Here is a 19,616-nt window from a genome sequence, read left to right on the forward strand (position 1 = left end):
TTTCTTTTAGAACAGGAGAAGCACGATGGAAAACTGCACAGACTTAGAAACATGCTATGTTTTCTTGCTTATGGGATGCACCAATTTGATTTTTTTTTTTTTTTTGGTCTTGATTAAGCTTACACTCAGCTAGTATTTTAGTAATGAGTTATGGGGTTTCCTAGCTCATAAATATGTTATCTGCTCTTCAAAGCTAATGTTAGAAACGATCAAAGCAGTGTAATCACCAGGTTCACCAATGCAAAGAAAGTATTTGTTCTCTGCCAAAATCTGCTTTTGTTTTCTTTTGACTTTGGGGGGATCAAGACTGGGCATTCAACAGCCTACAGCCGTCTTTGCAAATTAGTTTGCCATTTGTTATTATACATGGAAAATTAAACCTAGAAGTCCAACAGGTCAAGAGCCATAAGCTTGAATGGAGGAAAACAGCAGCACAATTATGGGAAACAACATATCATACAAAACATCCTCAAAGCTAAGGGGGTATTTTAGAATATTATAAGCTTGTGTGCCTTTCTAACAGCATCCCAAAGAAGAGGTGTGTGCGTGCACCCTTGTGTGTCTGCTCATCTGTGCATTTCCATCCAACTGAGATCAGTCCTTGAGTCTCAAAATAAGTACAAAAAGGAGAATTTTCCAGTTTGTATCCTCTAGCAAATGCAATTTCCCTCCCAACACACATTAAATTCATTTAGCCTAGTGCATTTTTAATAGACATTATTCATCTATTACCTTAATGAGCTTGTGGTGAAAGCATATTGCCTCCCAATTTTAACAAAAGCAGTCTAATATTGCTGCAGCTTTTTCCCCTTTTGCCTTCTAAGGCAGCAGCATGGAGGGGGGAAGAAAAAAGCTATAGAGACAGATAAGGGTTTTATTCTGTGTCACAACACTACATTAAGAATAAAACCTTCCACTTAAACACTTAAATGAAAACATCGAGAAACTAATTTACCATTTGTAACCACATGATTTAAGTAGGAGCAGCTTTAATTTTCTTCCCATTTTCCTCATATTCAATGTGAGCCCACATTAGATTTCACTGGCTCAAATCACAACACTTAAAGCCACTTTCATTTTCTTTTTGATTAAATAATTGAAATTCCTGTCACTGCCTGCACTTTACTAGCACACAAATTTTATGTGTAAAGATAAATACTCTTTCTTTCTCCCATCCCTGGCTGTAGGCTTTTTTTTTTTTTTTCCTTTTTCTCAGTTTAATCTTAAAAGCAGGCAAGGTTTAGTTTATTGATGGTTCCATAAAATGGATCAGTACTCCATTCACCTGTTTCATGGAATTATACCGCTCCCATTAAGTGATTGTTTGGAGAAATTATGGAAAGCCATCTTCTCTAATTTAGCTGTCATCATTGTAAGGTTACTGCTATCCAATCCTAAAAGGACAGGAAGCCTAGTTACTTGTGTGCTGTTCCCTCTCCCACACGCACGTCCATTAACGTCTGAAGCCTTGATTTTTATTTAAGTATTTGTTTCAATTAGGGTAACAAGTTTTATTAATGCTCCCTAATAAGTCACTCTGACGAGATTCAAGACACTTTCCATTGCAGCTCGGGGAATGGCCCAGTCAATATGCAGCATCAATTGGCACTGCCTGTGACGAGCAGTGGACGCAAAGGCGGCTTCTAGCTCAAGGGAGAAACACCTGCAAGGCTCACCCACCTTGGCCGCTTCTAGCACATCTTGCAGGGCTGTAGCAAAACCCATTTCCATTTCTTTTCCTTTTCACCTTAAGCTGCGGGAGAGAATTAGCACCCTTTAAAACACATCTCGGATGGACCCTACCTACCAGTAAGCACGCCGGAGAGGCTGGTGGCAGCTTGCTGTCTTCATCCCACCGGGTCTTGGGCCATGAGGGTGGACAGTTGTCACATCCCCAGGGGACAGGGAGGGTGGCGGTGCTCGAGCAAGGCAATTTCATGAATCCCGGGCTTCGTTATCGTTTCTGGCGTAGACTTTGGAGCCAGCACCCCTGCACAAGCTGCTTTGGTCTGGGTCCTCCAAGGGATGGAGGGGTCTAACTCTGATTAACAGGATTTAGATTGGCATACCTTGGCATCTCTGTGCTTCAGTTCCTTATATATGAAGCATACGTATATGTCTCATGGGTGCCCTGTATTTTCCAGCATCAGCCTCACGATTTAACTCAACACTCTTTTATGGCTACTGACTGCAGGAGATTTGACACAAAATAATACGTGTTGCCTGAAGACCACAGCAAAAGACCTACAAAAGACATTTAAGTGAATTTAGAGAGACTCTGGAGCCCCCGTTCCTTCCCCTACCTAAATGACAGAGGCTCGTATAAAGCTCCATGTGTCCCCACTTTGCGGGCCCATGGAAGCAAACAGAGGAGACGGAACACAGCTGGATCCACGCTGGGCCCTGCTGTTTTAATCTGCTTGCCTAAGGCATCAGGTTCCTCTGGTCAGGAGGTATCGCAGGGTCACGAAGGATGCGGGAGAGGAGAGAGGCTATTGCCGCGGTGAGGGATAGGGGATACAGAGATAAATCGATAAGGAACTGGACTTCCATGAACACCCAGCTTCCATAAGAAACACACATTATGTTTCCCAGCAAGAACCATTTTGCCATTGCATTGCTGTGAGTTCTTTCCTAATCTGACACTTTGATTTTTCCTAGGCGATGCTTACAAAGTGTAGAGGCCCTTACAGCATCATGCAGGAGAAGTAGCTACCGGGAGGGGTCATGAGGTGCAGGAAGATTTCTTCCTCTTCTGCAGCAGCACGAATAAGAAGGGCAACGTGTGTTGCCTCTAGAGTGAGCTTTTCACTGATGTGAAATAATACAGAGCATGGACAGACATGGCCTGAAATGGCAACGGGCAATGCAGATGTACCAGTATGACCCAGCCGAGCACAACAGGAGCTCTCAGAGCCACAGCCACCACCAAGGACAAGGGTGTCTCTGCAGAGGTTATAAATGAAGACAGGAATTAGAGTGTGAGTCTAAATCAAGCCGATTATAAATCTGGCAATGATTAGGGTAATAAAACTGGCCACTATTCTGGCCATGCAAATAGCTTTGTACTAAGTAGGACCGGCAGCCAGCTCAAGAGCTCCCCTAGTCCATCCCCCTGCCCCAAACATGTCCCACACTTCCCACCTGGAAAGGGATGGCTCTGACAGCCTGGCTGCTGAATTCTGCTCCGATTCCTGCTGCCATAAACACCATGATCTTTAGATGCTCTATATCAGCAATGCCAACCTAATCAGAACTTTCATTCCTCAGCACACAGCAACACCCTCCTATTTTCTTAGAAGGAAAAGTCAGGATATTTTTACAGTAGCAAAATAGCAATATCTTACTGCTGACCTCATACCCCCACCAAAGCAGTGATGGCTTTGAATTTTGTATAGATTTCTTTGGGAAAAGGTTTGTGAGCTTCAAAAGTTGTCCAGGTTTTCTAACTGTATCTCCTGAGCTGATGAAAGACGCTGCCTTTTGCTGCCGGCCTCGCCAAGCTTGTCTCATACACCATCAGGAAAAATGATAAAGGTGACTTTCATTTTCATATAACACGTCAGCCCATCCCACACAATTTAGAAGCCTTCCTAACAGGGTTGAATAGGCATTTTCAAATGGGGGAAAAAAAAAAAGGAACCCAAACAAAAACAAACTTTCAGAGGAAAATTTGCCACCAGCATTTCCAAGCAAGCTGGGTGCAGAAGTTAGGGACCTTTCTGTGAGTAAGGCAATGCAATAGGTCAGCCACAGCTTTTAATTCTGAAAGGACGTCCAAGAAACAGAAGAAAAACATCCTTGTGATCGTCCCTCCCTTTCCCTCTAACTATTCACCCTAGGGGACATTGTTAACATATAATAACTGGGCATGTCAGAATCAATTAGGCAACTCATAATAAAGCAGATGCTGCTATTGTGAGGATGATGCAGTGAAAGTATGGGTATAGGAAGGCCCTCAGCACAGTCCGGGCTAAGCAGATATGATGCTAATTGAATTCTTGCTGGCAATTTTTCACCCCTAAATGAACAAGAAAGAGAGGAATCTTAGAGTCTCATCTGTTTAGCTTGTGAACAGGAAAATGTTTTCAAGCCCAGTAAATGAGCAACCTAATCCACAGGGATGTTAGCAGGAGGGGTTTCTTTAAAAAAAGCAATGCCCCCAAACCCTGATATGCTGAATATGAGTTGTGCCCTGTTCCCACACCACCAGCAGGGCTCAGGGAGTTGGTTATTTTATTTAACCTTAAGGAAACCGAACATTTCTGCAGTTTTTCCTTGCCCAGATGCTGGAGATCCCACACGAGGCAGTGAAAGGGCTTTTCACCCTGCCATCGGCACGCCAGTCTGCCACTTGCACCAAGGCACTTTCAGAGCTTTAAGGAACCTCTGATGGCACAAATACTTCACATATGAACAGAAGAAGGTCTTAATTAGACCCTGGCCACCTGAATTAAAAACGACTCCTCTCCATGCCCCTTTACTGCTAAACCCACACCCAGAAACCTGCCTCTTAAAACTTGCCGATTCTCTCCCTTTTTCCTTTGTAAGGCTGCTCAGAAGAAGGAAGCTCAGCTTCAAGCCCTGGTGTTTAAACCCACTCAGATGTCCCTGAAGCAGCCTCTGACTACCGAGGAGGTGGATGGACCTGCCGGGCAGGAAAGTTGGGGTGCACGGGGACCCCAGGCTCTCCCCCAAGCCCAGAAAAGAGAAACAAGACCTTTCCCTGGAGGTTTAGATGCTGGTTTGCGAGTTGAGCTTCACTGAACTGAAGGTGAGGAATCCCACGTTTTTACCTGGACTGAAACCTAAATTCCAGGGTTAAACCTGCCGGGTGTTATTTTTTGGCTAACAGCTGTGCTTTTTATTACTACTGGCACAAAAGAAGTGATTTCCCCACCTCACAGTTATCAATGAGCAATTAAGTCTCTTCTAGTAACCCTATGCCGAGAAGGCCTTTTAAATCAAAATATTTTCCATTTGATTTTTTTAGCTGCTAAAGGAAGATCAGGAAAAATAGGCTAATTGCAGCTATCCTAATTAAGCTCCTGCAATAACCCATAATTACACCCATATTTATTACCTTTGTGCTGGACACTTTAACCTGTTGTGGTTTGTAATTAGCATGTCTGCGTGGGGGGCTCTAAGCTAACATCTTCTCTAGCCCAGTCCAGCTAGAGTTTTGATTGCAAGTGTGGAAACAAACTCTGTTTGTGAAACTAATTGGGGTAATTTACAAGGCTTTCTTATTAGCAGCAAACCTAGGTTAGAGAGCTGGGCTGGGTCTTAGCACGCTAGGTGACTCTAAGTGTATTTTATTAAAGAGACATTGCGGCATTACTGCTGAGCAGCACGAACATGGCTTTTTTGGAGCAGAGTTTGATCTCCTCAGATCAATACCTGGGCTTCTGGCTGACCCGCTCTCAGAGCCTTAGCAAGTCACTGCTTGTATTTAGGGGTGGGGAAAAAAAAAAAAAAAAAAAAAAAAAAAATCTCGTGCCTCAGTTTCCCCACCCATAGAAAGGAGATAGCCATTGTTTTAGGGGGTTGAGGGGTCACCCACACAGAATTCCTGCTTCACCCCACTTTACCCCATCTCCACAGCCTGGCAGCCCCTCAGCTTTCCAGTTATCTGCAGCAAGGGTGAGCCCGCAGTGCACTGACAGCAAGCTGCCGCCCTGCCAGGTGAGCCCAGAAAAGCACAACCTGCCCAGAGGGAAGGAAAAATAGGGTGCTTACAGCTCCTCTGGGATGCCCCATTCTCCGTGCAGCAGCCGAGAGGTCTCTCCTTGCTCCCGATGTACGCAGCAAGCATTTGCCTTCATCCTCAGGCTGGGAATGTGCAGGATGCCTCAGGAAAGGTGGGCGCAGCCCAAGCAAACCCACATACTCATTCCTTATCCTCAGAGGCAACGGAGGGTGGTTAAGGTGTGTAGCTGGATGTGGGCACACGTTTCAGAGCAGGGCTAGTTCCAGTTTTTCCAAGTTGTACCCGGGTTTTAATCTCCTTTTGCCTTAAAGCAGTACCAGGCTAAGGAGAGCAGAGCTCAGGCACTGCTGTGTGTCTGCTTGCAGGTCCCTGGAGCTGACAACACGTTATTTCAGCTTTTTTTTTTTTTCCTGTAACGAGGGGGTAATAAAAAGAAAATCAACCCCTCACATCCACACGCTAACCCAGAATGATATTTGGGTGGAAAAAAACTAGCGCCAAACACCCCCAAAAATGCTGAGGAAAGGCTGAAATCCAGCCAGAGCAAACTGCATGAAATACCAGCCCCTGTTTTGGGGGGGGGGGGGGGGAATATGTTGTTGCACTTTCACTGTCGGGCTGTTCTCTGTGGAGGGGCTGATGTACAAGCTGCAAGCGCTGACGGTGCCCCGAATGGAAACGCTTTCCCTTGGTTGAGCGCTCCTACTCTAATGGAGACACAAATGGGTTTGCAGGGGAAAAAAGCACCCCTTACAGAAGCAGGACTGGTATTTGCTTAATTCAAACCACGCTGACTGCGAGGGAGAAAAATCTCTTTCCCTCTGCTGCCTGAAGGACTCGCCAGCCCAGAGGAGCTGGTGGGGTTTTGGGGCAAAAAAAAGCGGTTGCCAGCCGGTACCTGGAGATCCCCAGCTCAGCTCTGCAGAAACACCCTGCCCTGGTGCCTGGCTCTGCAAGAATCCCGAGGGCTCAAAGGGCCCTGAGGTGTAAAACTGCAAAGTAGGGGGGGTTGTGGCTAAAATGTTCGTATTTCACAGGCCCAGAGAGCTGTGGTTACAGGAATTACTTGATTTCTCAGGGTGCTGCAAGTCTTGAACCCGAGGAGAAAACTGCCTTTACCCAGACGAAGGCTCCCAGACTAAAAACCACTGAGGCTCCCTTGCCGCCTCAAAAACACCCAACAAGGTGGGCTTTGATTTCTGAATCCTTTATTACGACCCTTTTCTTTCTCCCCTCCATCAGTTGCTTTTCCTCCCTGGGTGGTCGGGTAATTTCTGTGGCCTTTCTGCCTTATGTTAAGGGATACGTTTTGGGGTCTGGGTCCCTTTTTCAGAATATGGGGCAGGGTGGGATGACTGCCTGTAAAACCATCCAGCTCGCACGCACAAAATATTTGTGGCTTTCTGGATGGATAAACTCTCCCCTGACAGACTTTGGGAGCTAAAATACAACAAGGGGACACATATGTACTCTGCGCACTGCAAAACCAACGCTATTCTGCCTGCCACACCTTACCCAGCTGAAAAAATATAAAGTGTCCATAGTCTGTATGCAGAGTGAGATAGCAAATGTCTTCAAATAACAAATTGCTGTCTTCTAATAAAAGCGCACTCGTCTCAAATCGGGGGGAGGGGGTCAGTCCTTTGAGGACAAAGTTCTAGATAAGCCCCACAATCAAAGCCACAGAGACTGCAGCAGAAACCAATCAGTGCCACAATGTATTAGTTGTGAAGAAGTTTATTGTAAGACTCAAAAAAAAGTAAAGAAAAACAAGGACTGTGATCTTTGCACTAAACAACACTGCCTTTATGGAAATAGTCAGAGGAAGGAAAGAAGAAATTTGTTAAATCATGCCATTTTACTGTTCTGAAATAAAGGGCACCCAGCACTGCCCACACTTATGAGGCCATTCAGAGCTGATTTATCGCTTGAGACCACAGAGACAAAATCAAGCCATTACAACCTTTTAAAAGCTTTCTTGCAACAAACTAAAAATATCCATTGCTGGCAGATGCAAGCTGTCGATAAGGAATTTAAGAACTCAGTATGAAGAGTGGAAAGAGTGCAAAGTCTTGATAAACATCTCAAATTGGGTCTTACTCAGTGGGAAACAAGTAGTTTATAGTGGTAATTGTAAAGGGCATTTTACATTGAATCAATTAAATGAAAATCTTTTAAACCCTTTTTAAAAAGAGACCTTTTTAAGTTAACAGGTGATTTTAATTGGAACCATGGGACTTGCATCACAGGAGGTAGGTTGGGTTTTTTTGTTGAGATTTTTTTTTTTGGAAGCATTCAATATAGGGGAAAATCGATACACTTCCATCAGCATTTGAACTCCTAGAGTCTTGCAAGTTGAATAGTGAAACTAAGCAAGAATTACAGTTTGCTCTGGTTTTGCGAGGCTTTTTCTAATAATTAAATATGTCTCCATCATAACTCCTTAATTGTGAAAGGTGCAGGAGAATTTATCAAGACTGAGTCACCTTAGGATAATTACTTTTAGTCAGAATCCTCTGCCATAACCTACTACAAAACAGCATACCTTTTTTGAGACAATTTACCTTTAGAGAAGATGTCAAACATCCCAGCTGACAAAATCAAAAGCAGTAATTGCATGTGAGCAGCATTTTACTTAAATTCCTTTTCTTACTTCTTCACAACTATGAAGGATATTCTGCAGAATTACCAGCAGCAGGCAATGCCTGCGAGCCTGAGGGACTAATGCCACGAGCAAAAAACCTTCCCTCAAAAGCAAATGATACTTTCCGCAATTGCCTTTTAGAGCTGGTGAGTTCCTTCCCTTCCCATTGCTCTGTAGTCCATCAAATCTAGCACTATCTGCCCTGCAAAGCTGCAAGGTGTGATCCAGAAACACCAGCTACCTACCTGGGAGGAGGCTGGGGAAAACCAGGGGAAGGAATAACACACGCTCCCCAGGTGAAGACTTGGAACTGGTTCCCTCCATGGAGCCCCGGAGACAGACATTAACTGGGTTGACCTGTGGATCCTTTCTTCCTTGCGAATAAACTTGAGCCTTTGAGTCTCATCTCCTAAAAGTCAGAGGGAAATGTCTGGTGTATCTAATCCCAACAGGGACAGCTGAGGTCTGGGGGCAGGCAGGGAGCTCCTGGAGAGGGAGGAAGGTTTGCAGACCTGCAGGGAGGGTAAAACAGGGGCTTATTGCAGAAAAGGCAGCAACCGCATCACACAACCTACCTGTGGATCCCTCACAGGCAGTTAAACGAAAGCTCATCCCTTCAACAAAAGCAACTAAGTCTTTGACGGTGCTCCCTTTTGCTAGCTTTAAACAGCTACTGCCTATGAATTTAAACGTGTCCATTAGAGACCAACAGAGGAACCAGTACCAGGGCTGGAGGCTGCTCAGTGGAGAAAGCCGATGCAGTACACAGCCAGAGAGCTCCTCTTGTAGCTGGGGAAGGAGCTGGCAGAGAAAACTCTGGTCCCGTAATGACTTCCACTGGCCAGGCAGACGCTCGGGGCAGAGGGGGAAGTATGGGTTTGCTCCCCAGCTTTGGGTGGAAGAAAAACGTCAAAGGGGAACTGAGAAGTTCCCCAGGGGAATAGACAGAGGGAGCGAGCAAGGGCAGCCCAGCTTGCCCAGCAGATCTGGCCACCTTCACGCAGCAGGAGTGTCAGCAGCTCCTGGGATTTTGCTGTGATCTTTGCAAGAGACAGTGTGCATTCCTTAAAGCAATCCTGGAGTTACATCCTGATGTTATCTCAAATAAAAATGTGCAAGTCTCTAAAAGAAGCATTCAGGCCTCCTGGGTGTGGAAAAAAGCCTGGAGAAATGGCCTGGCTGAATGCTAGGAGGAGTTCAAGGAGGCACAGCAGCGGGGATGGAGCATCCCAGTATCTCCCCTACGGTTCCACCCTTCCCTCCCTCCCTGAACTGTAGGATTAAGAAAAGAAGCCAGCAAGGTTGAAGGCATTAGGCATTGCCATGAGTTTCTTCACTTTACAGAAGCGCTCAGGTCACAGGAAACATGAAAGCCCCCCCAAGTACCAAACCGGCACATACCTGCTGCCTGCTTGACCGACCGTCAGGGGTGGCTTTGCAGCCCTCCTGCCCTTCCCTAACCCCACAGTGACTTTCTTGCACTTGCACACATAGTATTCCCAAACCAGTGGGCGACTGAGCGGCTCCAGAAAGCCGGCAAATGCCTTCCACATGGCGGCAGGGCAGGTGGGGAAACTGAGGCACGGCCAGTGAATCACTGCACAGAGGGGAGCAGGCAGCAATCCAGCCTCCGCATCTTCGGCGTCGCGCCCACCCTTCCTCCGTGGAATTGATGTGCCTCTGCTGTGCACTAAGTGATTAGTCTGTGGCTTCACTGAGTGTAAAGTTATGGAGTGAGAGATCCAATCACAGGCACAACTCCAGTTGTGCTACAGGCCTATTTGAAAGGGTAAGTGTTCTGCATTTTTTTTCATGCCTACAACAATCTAGACAAATAGGCTTTTAAATTAAGCAGTGATTTGGAATATAAGTGAGTGCATTTAAGCTGCTAAGAGATGGAAAGATCCTAATGGCTGAAATATTTGTCATATCACAAATAAACTGGCTGTATCGGGAGCTACTAATATAACTAATTTTTACCAAATCCTTCACTGCTCTGTGATAGAAAATGAGGTCAGCATAGGTTGAGGCAACATAAAATGAGCAGCTGCCAGAAGGCAGCACAGAATACTGATAAAGGACTCTGCAGAAACTGTACTGCCTGCCCACAGAAAAAAGGAATCAGTTTGTTCAAATTAAGATATAGCTTTTCCAGAGCATCCAGGGTTTTAATGAAAAGGTGCCAACAAATACAGACTTTCAATGGATCTGGAATACAAATGCCTGCCGAGATACTTCCTCAAAGCCTCTCTATCGCGCCCTAGACCTGGGTTCACCTGTTTTTTCCACATTTTAATCAGGAGGTCTGTGTGACTTTTGAAAGGCACTGGAGTGCGAGAGAGGGCAGGAGTGTGCCCTGGTGCAGCCGATGCGAGTCCCTGGGATTTCTACAGTTCCTGTGGTTCTTATGGGGCTTTCCAGTCAGAGGAATTAAACCCTGACTTAATCTGCCACTCAGAAGGAGGAAAAGGGAAATGAAGAGAAATTCAGAGGACTTGGCCCACTTTAATAGAAAAAACAACCCCAAAGCCCAGAGAAGTGTCAGGAAGAGCTCTTGCACCTCTAGAGGTTCAGGAACCAAGAGCAGCCCCCCAAAATCACCTTGTTTCTTCCATGCCCCCGTGCAATCCTATTACACCAGTAGAAGGTGCTCTGAGCTGCCGTGTTGAGGGTATCACACCCAGGGAAGAGAGGCAAATTCTCAGTGTCAGAGACGCAGCAACAGACTGTGTTTTGCCTACCGTGCTTTTAAGGCTGCCTCAAACATTTGGGATCAAGTGGGATGCAGTCATGCTGTGGTTATATGTGAAAAACAACATAATCGTTTTCATTCTCATAAAAAAATCAAGAACACTTTGGAAGGGGAATTTCCTCCCTCCTTTAAAGGCATGAACAGCCTGTCTTTGAATAAGAGGAGGGTTTTGGTTGTAATAATTGGCCCTTTTCATCCTTAAACCCCAAATGAGTGAAAAAAGGCACAAATAACTCCATTGGTCAAGAGGTAAACTGAGGCACCGGGAAACTGAGGCACAAAACGTCTTCCATAAGGGAAGAGACGGAGTGTCTTCTCCGCCGTGGCAGTCTGGGAGTGACTCCACCGTGGCAAAAAACAGGTCAGAGAGGGGAGCAGGACATCCAGTTATTATTCGGAATGGTCTGTTAACACAGGCTCATTCACAGATCAGCCCGTCTCCCTGAGCCACATGAGAGGCTGGCATCGCTGAGAGCGGCTCTCTGGGGATCAATACGCAGAGAGCCTTGGCAGGGGAACAGCCACCACTTGGGAGCATCGGACAATTTAAGAAAAATAAGATCAACATGGATTAGCAATAAAACTTAAAGCTCGCTGCATTTCCTAAATGGAATGGTGGAAGGGTTCATATTTGATAACCATTAAATGGTTTAATGAAATAATTATAACCCAGACTCCTGAGCCCGGCCACAATCAATAACTATGAGCTCTAAGCAACAGCATGATCCAAGTTCTGCCATTTTCACAGTGCTCCCCAGCAGGCAGAGCGTGCGACTATAGATGCGATTGACAGTAAAGTTGCATTAAAACATCCCCATCAAGGGCAATAATAGATTAAAGGCTACTGAGGCACTGCAGTTGGCTGGTCAATATGCTTTATTTTCTGCATCACCCCCAATTTTGCCACCCTCCCGCATACTATTAGTGGGAGTCGATTTGCTGTCAATGACTAGCCCTGGCAAAAGATGCATTAATGCATGCTCACAAAAGCAGTGCGCATGGCATTATCACTTCACTCACTTTCAAATTACAGCCTAATGCTGTCTCCAGGCAGCTTGTGACACGTTAGCACTATGTGCGATTTGTTGGTATCGGGCTAAATATTTCAAGTCTAAAGATTTCATCAGAGATTTGATGACAGAAATAAACTACCGCCCAGTGGGAAATCATTCCGAATAATAGAATTATACATTGTTGGAAAATCGACAGAAAAGGGATGATGATGATGATGAGGGATAGTGGAAGAATCAACAGAAAAGGGATGATGGTGTGGGATAGTGGAAGAAGAGCTGAAAAAGCACGAGGGGAGAAGGAGGGCTGAGCAACAGGCTGCTGAGTAACCCATTTGTCTGCTAACTAAAGGCAGCGTTACTAATGAATCCGGTGACGGGGCAGAGACTACAAGTCAGGTGATTGTCTGTACCTTGCTCCCAGATACCAGGCTTAGGTGCTCCGTTGCTGCTTTTAAACGTCAAAGAACCCCCCACGACACACGAAATGCAGGTGGATATGCCCAGAGGTTTCCTTTATTCTCTGCCGAAGCTCATAAACCAGCCCGTAACGCGTACGCCTCTGCATTCCCTCTGCCGCAGGCTGTACTGTGCTTTAGAGCTGGTGGAAAGGGCCTTGAAAAACCGAAGGCAGGAATTGCTCTGAGGATGAGGGGGGGCACGCAGCGGCAGAGCAGCCCGCCCCGCCGCAGGGCTCCAGGCTGACCCCCAGAAAGCACAGTGCGGGCAGGAATTCGGGGGGCACCCCGTGGCGTGGGTTACGCTGCCCTCGAGCATTGCAGGACCCGGAGGGTCAGCACCGGAGCGGCCGGTCCCCCGCCCCACGCGCCGGACAGCCCAGACGGCCGCTGCCGGACACTCACAAGGCTGGAGACCTCGACCCCGCTTCCCAACCTGGCACCCCGAAGGAGCTGGGCAGCCCTGGCTTTGCAGCCCGGCTGCTGGCGAAAGCCTTTATTCGATGGACGCCGTCTTGGGTGCGCAGCTCGAAGGCAGCAAACCTATTAATCCTTGCTTTTTCAAGGCCCCAGGACCTCTGCATTGACTACCTCCTCCAGCAAGCGCTCCTATCTTTCAGCCTGAACAAAACAGCCACGGAGTCAATCGTGTGATGAAAAAACAGGCACTTGACCAGAGAGAGGAGACAAGTACTGAGGCTTAGCAGCGAGCAGGCTGCTTGGTCTCCTGGTTTAGCTGCATTTTGCCTTCACAGCAAGCCCTTCTGTAATGGCAATTTCAAATCACAGTTTTGTTTCGTGCCCTTTCCTTACAACCAGCTGTTGCTAGCCACCACTGAACACCCAGCTCTCACTTTTCCTGAGCTGTTTTTATGATTTTTTTTTTTGGGGGGGGGGGGGGGTCCTAAGCATTATTTGAAAGAGTTAACAGCACCTTTGCAGTTGGTGGTGGTTAGGAAGTTCCCTCTCCTCCAAGGTAAAAAAGTCAAGCACAGCTTGCTTAATTATCCTTAAGGCTACTGCAGATTATAAACCTGGGCTTTCTTGCAAAACATGAGTGTTTAACCCCCCCAAACCTGTCTTTCAATAATGCTTTCTTCTTCAAGAAACTGTGAAAACTTCTTCAAAGCTCCCTTTCTTTGCATTTTGCAGTATGTGCAGGAAATAAACCCAGCCTGACTCCCAGAGCAAACGCAGGTTTCCCTCCCTCAAGAGCAGAGTGCTTAATGTTTTATAATAAAGCTGTACAAGGAACTTAGAGCTTTTTTCTTACCTCTGCTCCCAGACTCCCTGTGTAACCCTTAGGCTGTAGTTTTCCAAGAAGCTGAATTAGGTGCTTGAACAGGGCTGACAGGGCTGCCTGGAAAATCAGCCTGACTCTACTCCAGCTTCAGCTTCCCACCAGTTAGCAAGAACGAAGGTCTCCCCCAGCTGGGTCACTGACTCCAGCAGGAATCTCCTTCAAACCCAAGCTTAAGCTGCATACCTCTATCCCAGTTTTATTAAAAATTAAATGCATTCTGGCTCTCTCTCTCTCTCAAACACAGAGAAATTTGGTAATACCCCAAAGCAGGAGCTTTTATAGGGGCAAGCCAGTAACATATTCCTCACCTGTTCTACAAAACAGCCACAGCACTCTATCTCTGAAAAGGGACAACAAAACGCTTTGAAAAGGAAAAAATATTTAATTCACCTGGGTGAAGATGCCTAGAAAGCAGTCAGTAGCAACCAAGCAGACTTCTGAGCTTGTAAAACAAGCCCTTAAACTAATTCCTGCCTTGCGAACAGGCTATGCAGCACGTTTGTGTTACCTGCAAGGGAATCAAGGATTCCTCTTCAACAGAACCAAATTCAGCCTCTTCTGGGGAAACATCAAGTAAAACCCCTCCCTTAAGCCTACTAACTGAGACATTTTTCATGCTTTACTCTAAGACAGGCAACACAGGTCACCGACAGATCTCAGTTTAGCCGGACTTTATCCACTGACTATTCTTTAGTTCCTAAAGCATCTGAGAGTAGCTGCAGGGAGAGGCTGTCCCTGGACATCAGCATTTCAGACCCCCCTGCACTTCAGTATGAAACCATGCAGAAGAACTATTCCCTCAGCATTTCAACACCAAGCGGAGTGACTTGGAAGAGGTCCTCTGCTCACCACTGAGGCTCCAGTGGGAAGCTGCAATGCCAAGTTCAAAACAAATAGTCTTTCCTGTACAATGTTACTATTATTGGACTAATGCAATCTAAGAGCTTTGGGAGAGACAACCCCCATGAGACCCTCCCGGGAGATGAAGCCCTGGTAGCTCCTGAGGACCCCTAAATAAACTGTGAATTAACTTTGCCCTTTCCAGTAAGGCAGTAACCAAAGGAGGTCACTCATGTGGCCAGGTCTTTCATAGCCCTTAGCGCAGGGGAATAACTGGGCAGCTTCTACAAAAAAGAAATAGTTGCATCACAGGCCATGGGAGCTGAGTGGCCCAAGATGAAGCCATTGCAATAGCTGCTTGGCTGCAAAATTTGCTAGTTCGGAAAGCTGGGAACCTGAATGGGGAGTTTGCCTCCTGCAGAGCTCTCCCGTCACTGTCAGATGCAGCATTGCTACTTCTGTTTGCCCCTACAGAGACAGATCTTGCTCATCGGTAAAGAAAATAAAGCTGAATACTCCACCACTTTGGCAGAAAATGAGATCCTCAAAAGATGCACAAATTAAAATTGGGTAGATGTTACCTGCGTTTGTTTCTTGCACCCAGGGCAGCAGAATTACTGGCATGCAACAGAGAAACATGACAGCTACTCAGGTGCTTGCCCTTGACATTAGCCTCCCCAGGTACTGCTGTGGAGGATTCCAACCTATTACCCAATCCGCATCTCATTGAGAAACACTTGTAGCAGAAAAAGAAAAATCTTGAATTTAAATTTTTAACAAAGAAAATGAGAAAAAAATGAATTAAAGTTTTTAAAGAAAAGGAAAGGACTTGAATTCAAGAACTTCTTGAATTAGCTGTACATCAACCTAAAAACAGTTGCCCCGTTTTGCACAGAACTCTTCAGGCTTCTTTGTAGTCATAAATGTAAAAAGTCACAAGTTTGACACTCTTTTCATTCGTTTACTTCACTAAAACTGCCGATGTCCTCGTGCAAGCACCGGTGTGACCGCAGCAGCCCTTTCTCTCTCCCCCTCTCAGCCTCACGTCTCCCATGGCCTGACCCTCAGCCTGTACCTGTGCTTGTTCATAATTTGCAGTGTAAAACCTCATCCCTTAGCCTGACAAGACTGGTAGTTTTGAATCATAGCTCCGACAACCCCCAGGAATGCCCTCCTGTAAAAACTGTGCTGGCCTTAAGCCACTGTTTCTAAAATACCGCTTTCCAAAAACCATTTTCATTTAGTGTCCCCTGTGGCAATAAAGGCATTACACACTATTAATGGGAGATGCCGCTACGGACGGAATTAAATGCCATAAACATTTTGGGGGGGAATTTAATTGAAAATGGGGAGGGGGAGGCAAAAAAAAAACCCAACCAACCAACCAGAAAAACCCTTCTTGCCATTCTGTGGTCACAAGCTGCCATCTGCGGGCCAAGAGCCGCCAGTGCCGGCAGACAGCCCCCCCCAAGATGAAAAATGCATTTAATCGTTGGAGTGCAATACTAATCTAACATCATGGCTTTTTTTTTTTTTTTTTCCCCCCCTCCCCTTATTTTGTGAGACGGTGTAATTAATGGTTCGGTTATTCCCCAATTATCGTTAGGAAATTAGAATAGCCTCCTGGCGACGCAAAGGACATCGCAATCAGCAGGCGCGGACACCATGGGGTGGCAAAGGGACAATCCTGCCTAACTAAGTCACTGTCCTACGCTCAGGTCACCCGCTGCGCTGGCTTTGGCTGGGATAGAGTGAAATTTCCTCACAGTGGCTTGCGTGGGGCTGTGTTTGGGATGAAAACGGCGCTGATAAGACAGGGATGTGGTAGTTATCGCTGAGCGGTGTTTGCACAGATGCCGAGGCTTTTTCTGCTTCTCACGCTGCTCCAGGCTGGAGGGGGGGCACAAGAAGTTGGGAGGGGACACAGCCGGGACAGGTGACCCCAAGTGACCAGAGGGATGCTCCAGACTGTTTGACATCATGCTCAGCAATAAATCTGGTGGAGGGAAGCAGGGAGACAGGACAGACACACACACATCCAGAGCAATGGCATTTGTCTTCCCAAGTCACCTGCTTTCCTGGAGGTGGCCACGATGTGACATAGTGAATGAATTCCGTATTTTGCTTTGCTTACACACACAGCTTTTGCTTTACCTGTTAAACTCTCTACCTCAACCCACGAGTTTTCTCTTTTACCATTCTGATTCTCTCCCCCATCCTGCCTGGGGGGGATGTGAGCGAGTGGCTGTGTGGGGCTGAGCCACTGGCTGGGGTTCAAGCACAACACTCTCTTAGGAGATGAAGGGAAGGCAGTGGATGTAGTTTTTCTGGATTTTAGAAAGGCTTTTTGATGCTGTCCCTCATAGTGTCCTTCTGGACAAATTGTCCAGCTGTGAGGTGAGCAGGTACATGATGCCCTGGGTGAAGAACTGGCCGAATGGCAGGGCTTGGGGGTTGTACTGCATGGGGCAACATCTGGCTGGGGATCAGTCACCAGCAGTGTTCCTCAGGGCTCCATTCTCAGGCCAGTTCTGTTCAATATTTGTATCAATTATCTGGATGCAGGAGCATCCTTAGTAAGTGTGCTGATGTACCGAGAGGTGCCACGGACTCTGCGGAGGGACAGGAGGCCTTGCAAGAGGGATCTAGGTAGCTTGGAGCACTGGGCAAACAATAAAGGCATGAAACTGAACAAGAACAAATGCCAGATTCTGCACCTGGGACAGAGTACGGACGGGCACAAGTATAAATTGGGAGAGGAGCAGCTGGAGAGCAGCCCTGCAGAAAGGGATGCGGGGGGGTGCCACTTGACAGAGGGCTTAATAGGAGTCAGCAGCGTGCCCTGGCATCTGAGAGGGAGAACCACATCCCGGGGCGCACAGAACCCAGCATCACCAGCCGGTCAAAAGGGGGGATTAGCCTGCCGTATTCTGTGTCAGTGCGGCCTTGCCTTGAGTATCCTGTGCGGTTCTGGGCACTACAATTTTTTAAAAAGGATCTGAAGGTCTTCAAATGCGTCCAGAGGAGGGTTACAGAGCCGGTGACAGGGCTGGAGCACATGGCCTGTGAGGGCTCCGGGTCTGTCAAGTTTGGAGAAAAGGAGGCTGAAGGGTGACCTCATTGAGGGGATGCGGAGATGGAGGTGCTGATCTCTTCTCCCTGGGATCCAGGGACAGGACACACGGGAATGGTTCAAAGCTGTGCCGGCGAGGCTCAGGCTGGACATGAGGAAGCATTTCTTTACTGAGAGGGTGGTCAAACCCTGGAATGGGCTTCCTCGAGAGGTGGTCGATGTCGTCCCCCCCATGCCTGTTGGTGCTTGAGAGGCGTTTGGGCAATGCCCTTAAGAACATGTTTAATAACATGGTCAGGTAGTTGAACTAGGTGATGGTTCTAAGTCCCTTCCAATGGAATGATTCTATTCCAGTGATGATTTTTATGGACTGCAGTCATGACTTCATGAAAAGTGCTGCTCCGCTGTGCAAGGCTTCACTGGGAGCAGCACTGCTGGTACTAGGGGCAGGAAAGTAAGAGGCCCTACATAATGAATGGTGTGGCACAAAAGATCCTGCAGCTCACACACTGGATTATGCCTCAAGGCTCTTTTTCTTTTTCCCAAATTTCCTGCAGGGTGGAGGTAGCACAGGGGCAGTCTCCCTTTTAACCATTCCACTGATCCAAAGGAAAGGATCCAAAATACCCAATGGGTAAACAGGGCTGTCCTGCTGCAGTGTGCTGACCCTGGCTGAACGCCAGGTGCCCACCGTTCTATCACTCCCCCCTCCTCAGCTGGACAGGGGAGAGAAAATATAACAAAGGGCTCGTGGGTTGAGATAAGGACAGGAGAGATCACTCACCAATTACCGTCACAGGCAAAACAGACTCAGCTTGGGGAAAATTAACTCAATTTATTACCAATCAACCAGAGTAGGGTAATGAGAAATAAAACCAAATCTCAAAACACCTTCCCTCCACCCCTCCCTTCTTCCCAGGCACAGCTTCACTCCCGGATTCTCTACCTGCTCCAGCACAGGCTTCCCACAGGGTCACAGCCTCCCTCGGGCACCCACCTGCTCCGGCGTGGGGTCCTTCCCGGTCTGCAGGTGGAGCTCTGCTCCCCCGTGGACCTCCCTGGGCTGCAGGGGGACAGCCTGCCTCACCATGGTCTTCCCCACGGGCTGCAGGGCAATCTCTGCTCCGGCACCTGGAGCATCTCCTCCCCCTCCTTCACTGACCTGGGGGTCTGCAGGGCTGTTTCTCTCACATGTTCTCACTCCTCTCGCCGGCTGCTGTTACTGTGTCCCAGCAACTTTTTTTCCTTCTTGAATCTGTTATCACAGAGGTGCTACCACTATTGCCAATTGGCTTCGCCCTGGCCAGCATTGGCTCTGTTGGACATGGGAAGCTTCCAGCAGCTTCTCACAGAAGCCACCCCTGTAACAACCCCCTTGCCACTACCAAAACCTTGCCACACAAAGCCAATACACCTGCTAACAATTCACAACACTTTTCAACCCCTCCCATTAGCATTTCAGCAGCTGAGCTGCGGCAGGCAGCCCTGTACATCAGTCCACCCAACCAGGGAACACTCACTTCAGAGGCAGCAATAGGAGCATTAATGAAAGAGGAACAATGCTCTGAAAGCTTGAGCATTGCTGTTAAAAAATAAATCCCTCAATTCTTCTCTGATGTTGAGAAAGAAGTTACTCCGGCAAGAGAGAAAAGTATTTTAAGCCATGAAGTAGCCAGATAAAAAACAACCAGCCCTGAATTGCTGATTATTCTGAATAATACCTCCCTATATAATAATGTGATTTTTATGGTCTAAGAGCTGCAACTTAATGAAAATTACCATTCCACTGCACCAGGCTTTACTAGAAGCAGTACTGCTAGTACTGT

This window comes from Haliaeetus albicilla, chromosome 7 (assembly GCF_947461875.1).
Source record: "Haliaeetus albicilla chromosome 7, bHalAlb1.1, whole genome shotgun sequence".
NCBI classification, from domain to species: domain Eukaryota; kingdom Metazoa; phylum Chordata; class Aves; order Accipitriformes; family Accipitridae; genus Haliaeetus; species Haliaeetus albicilla.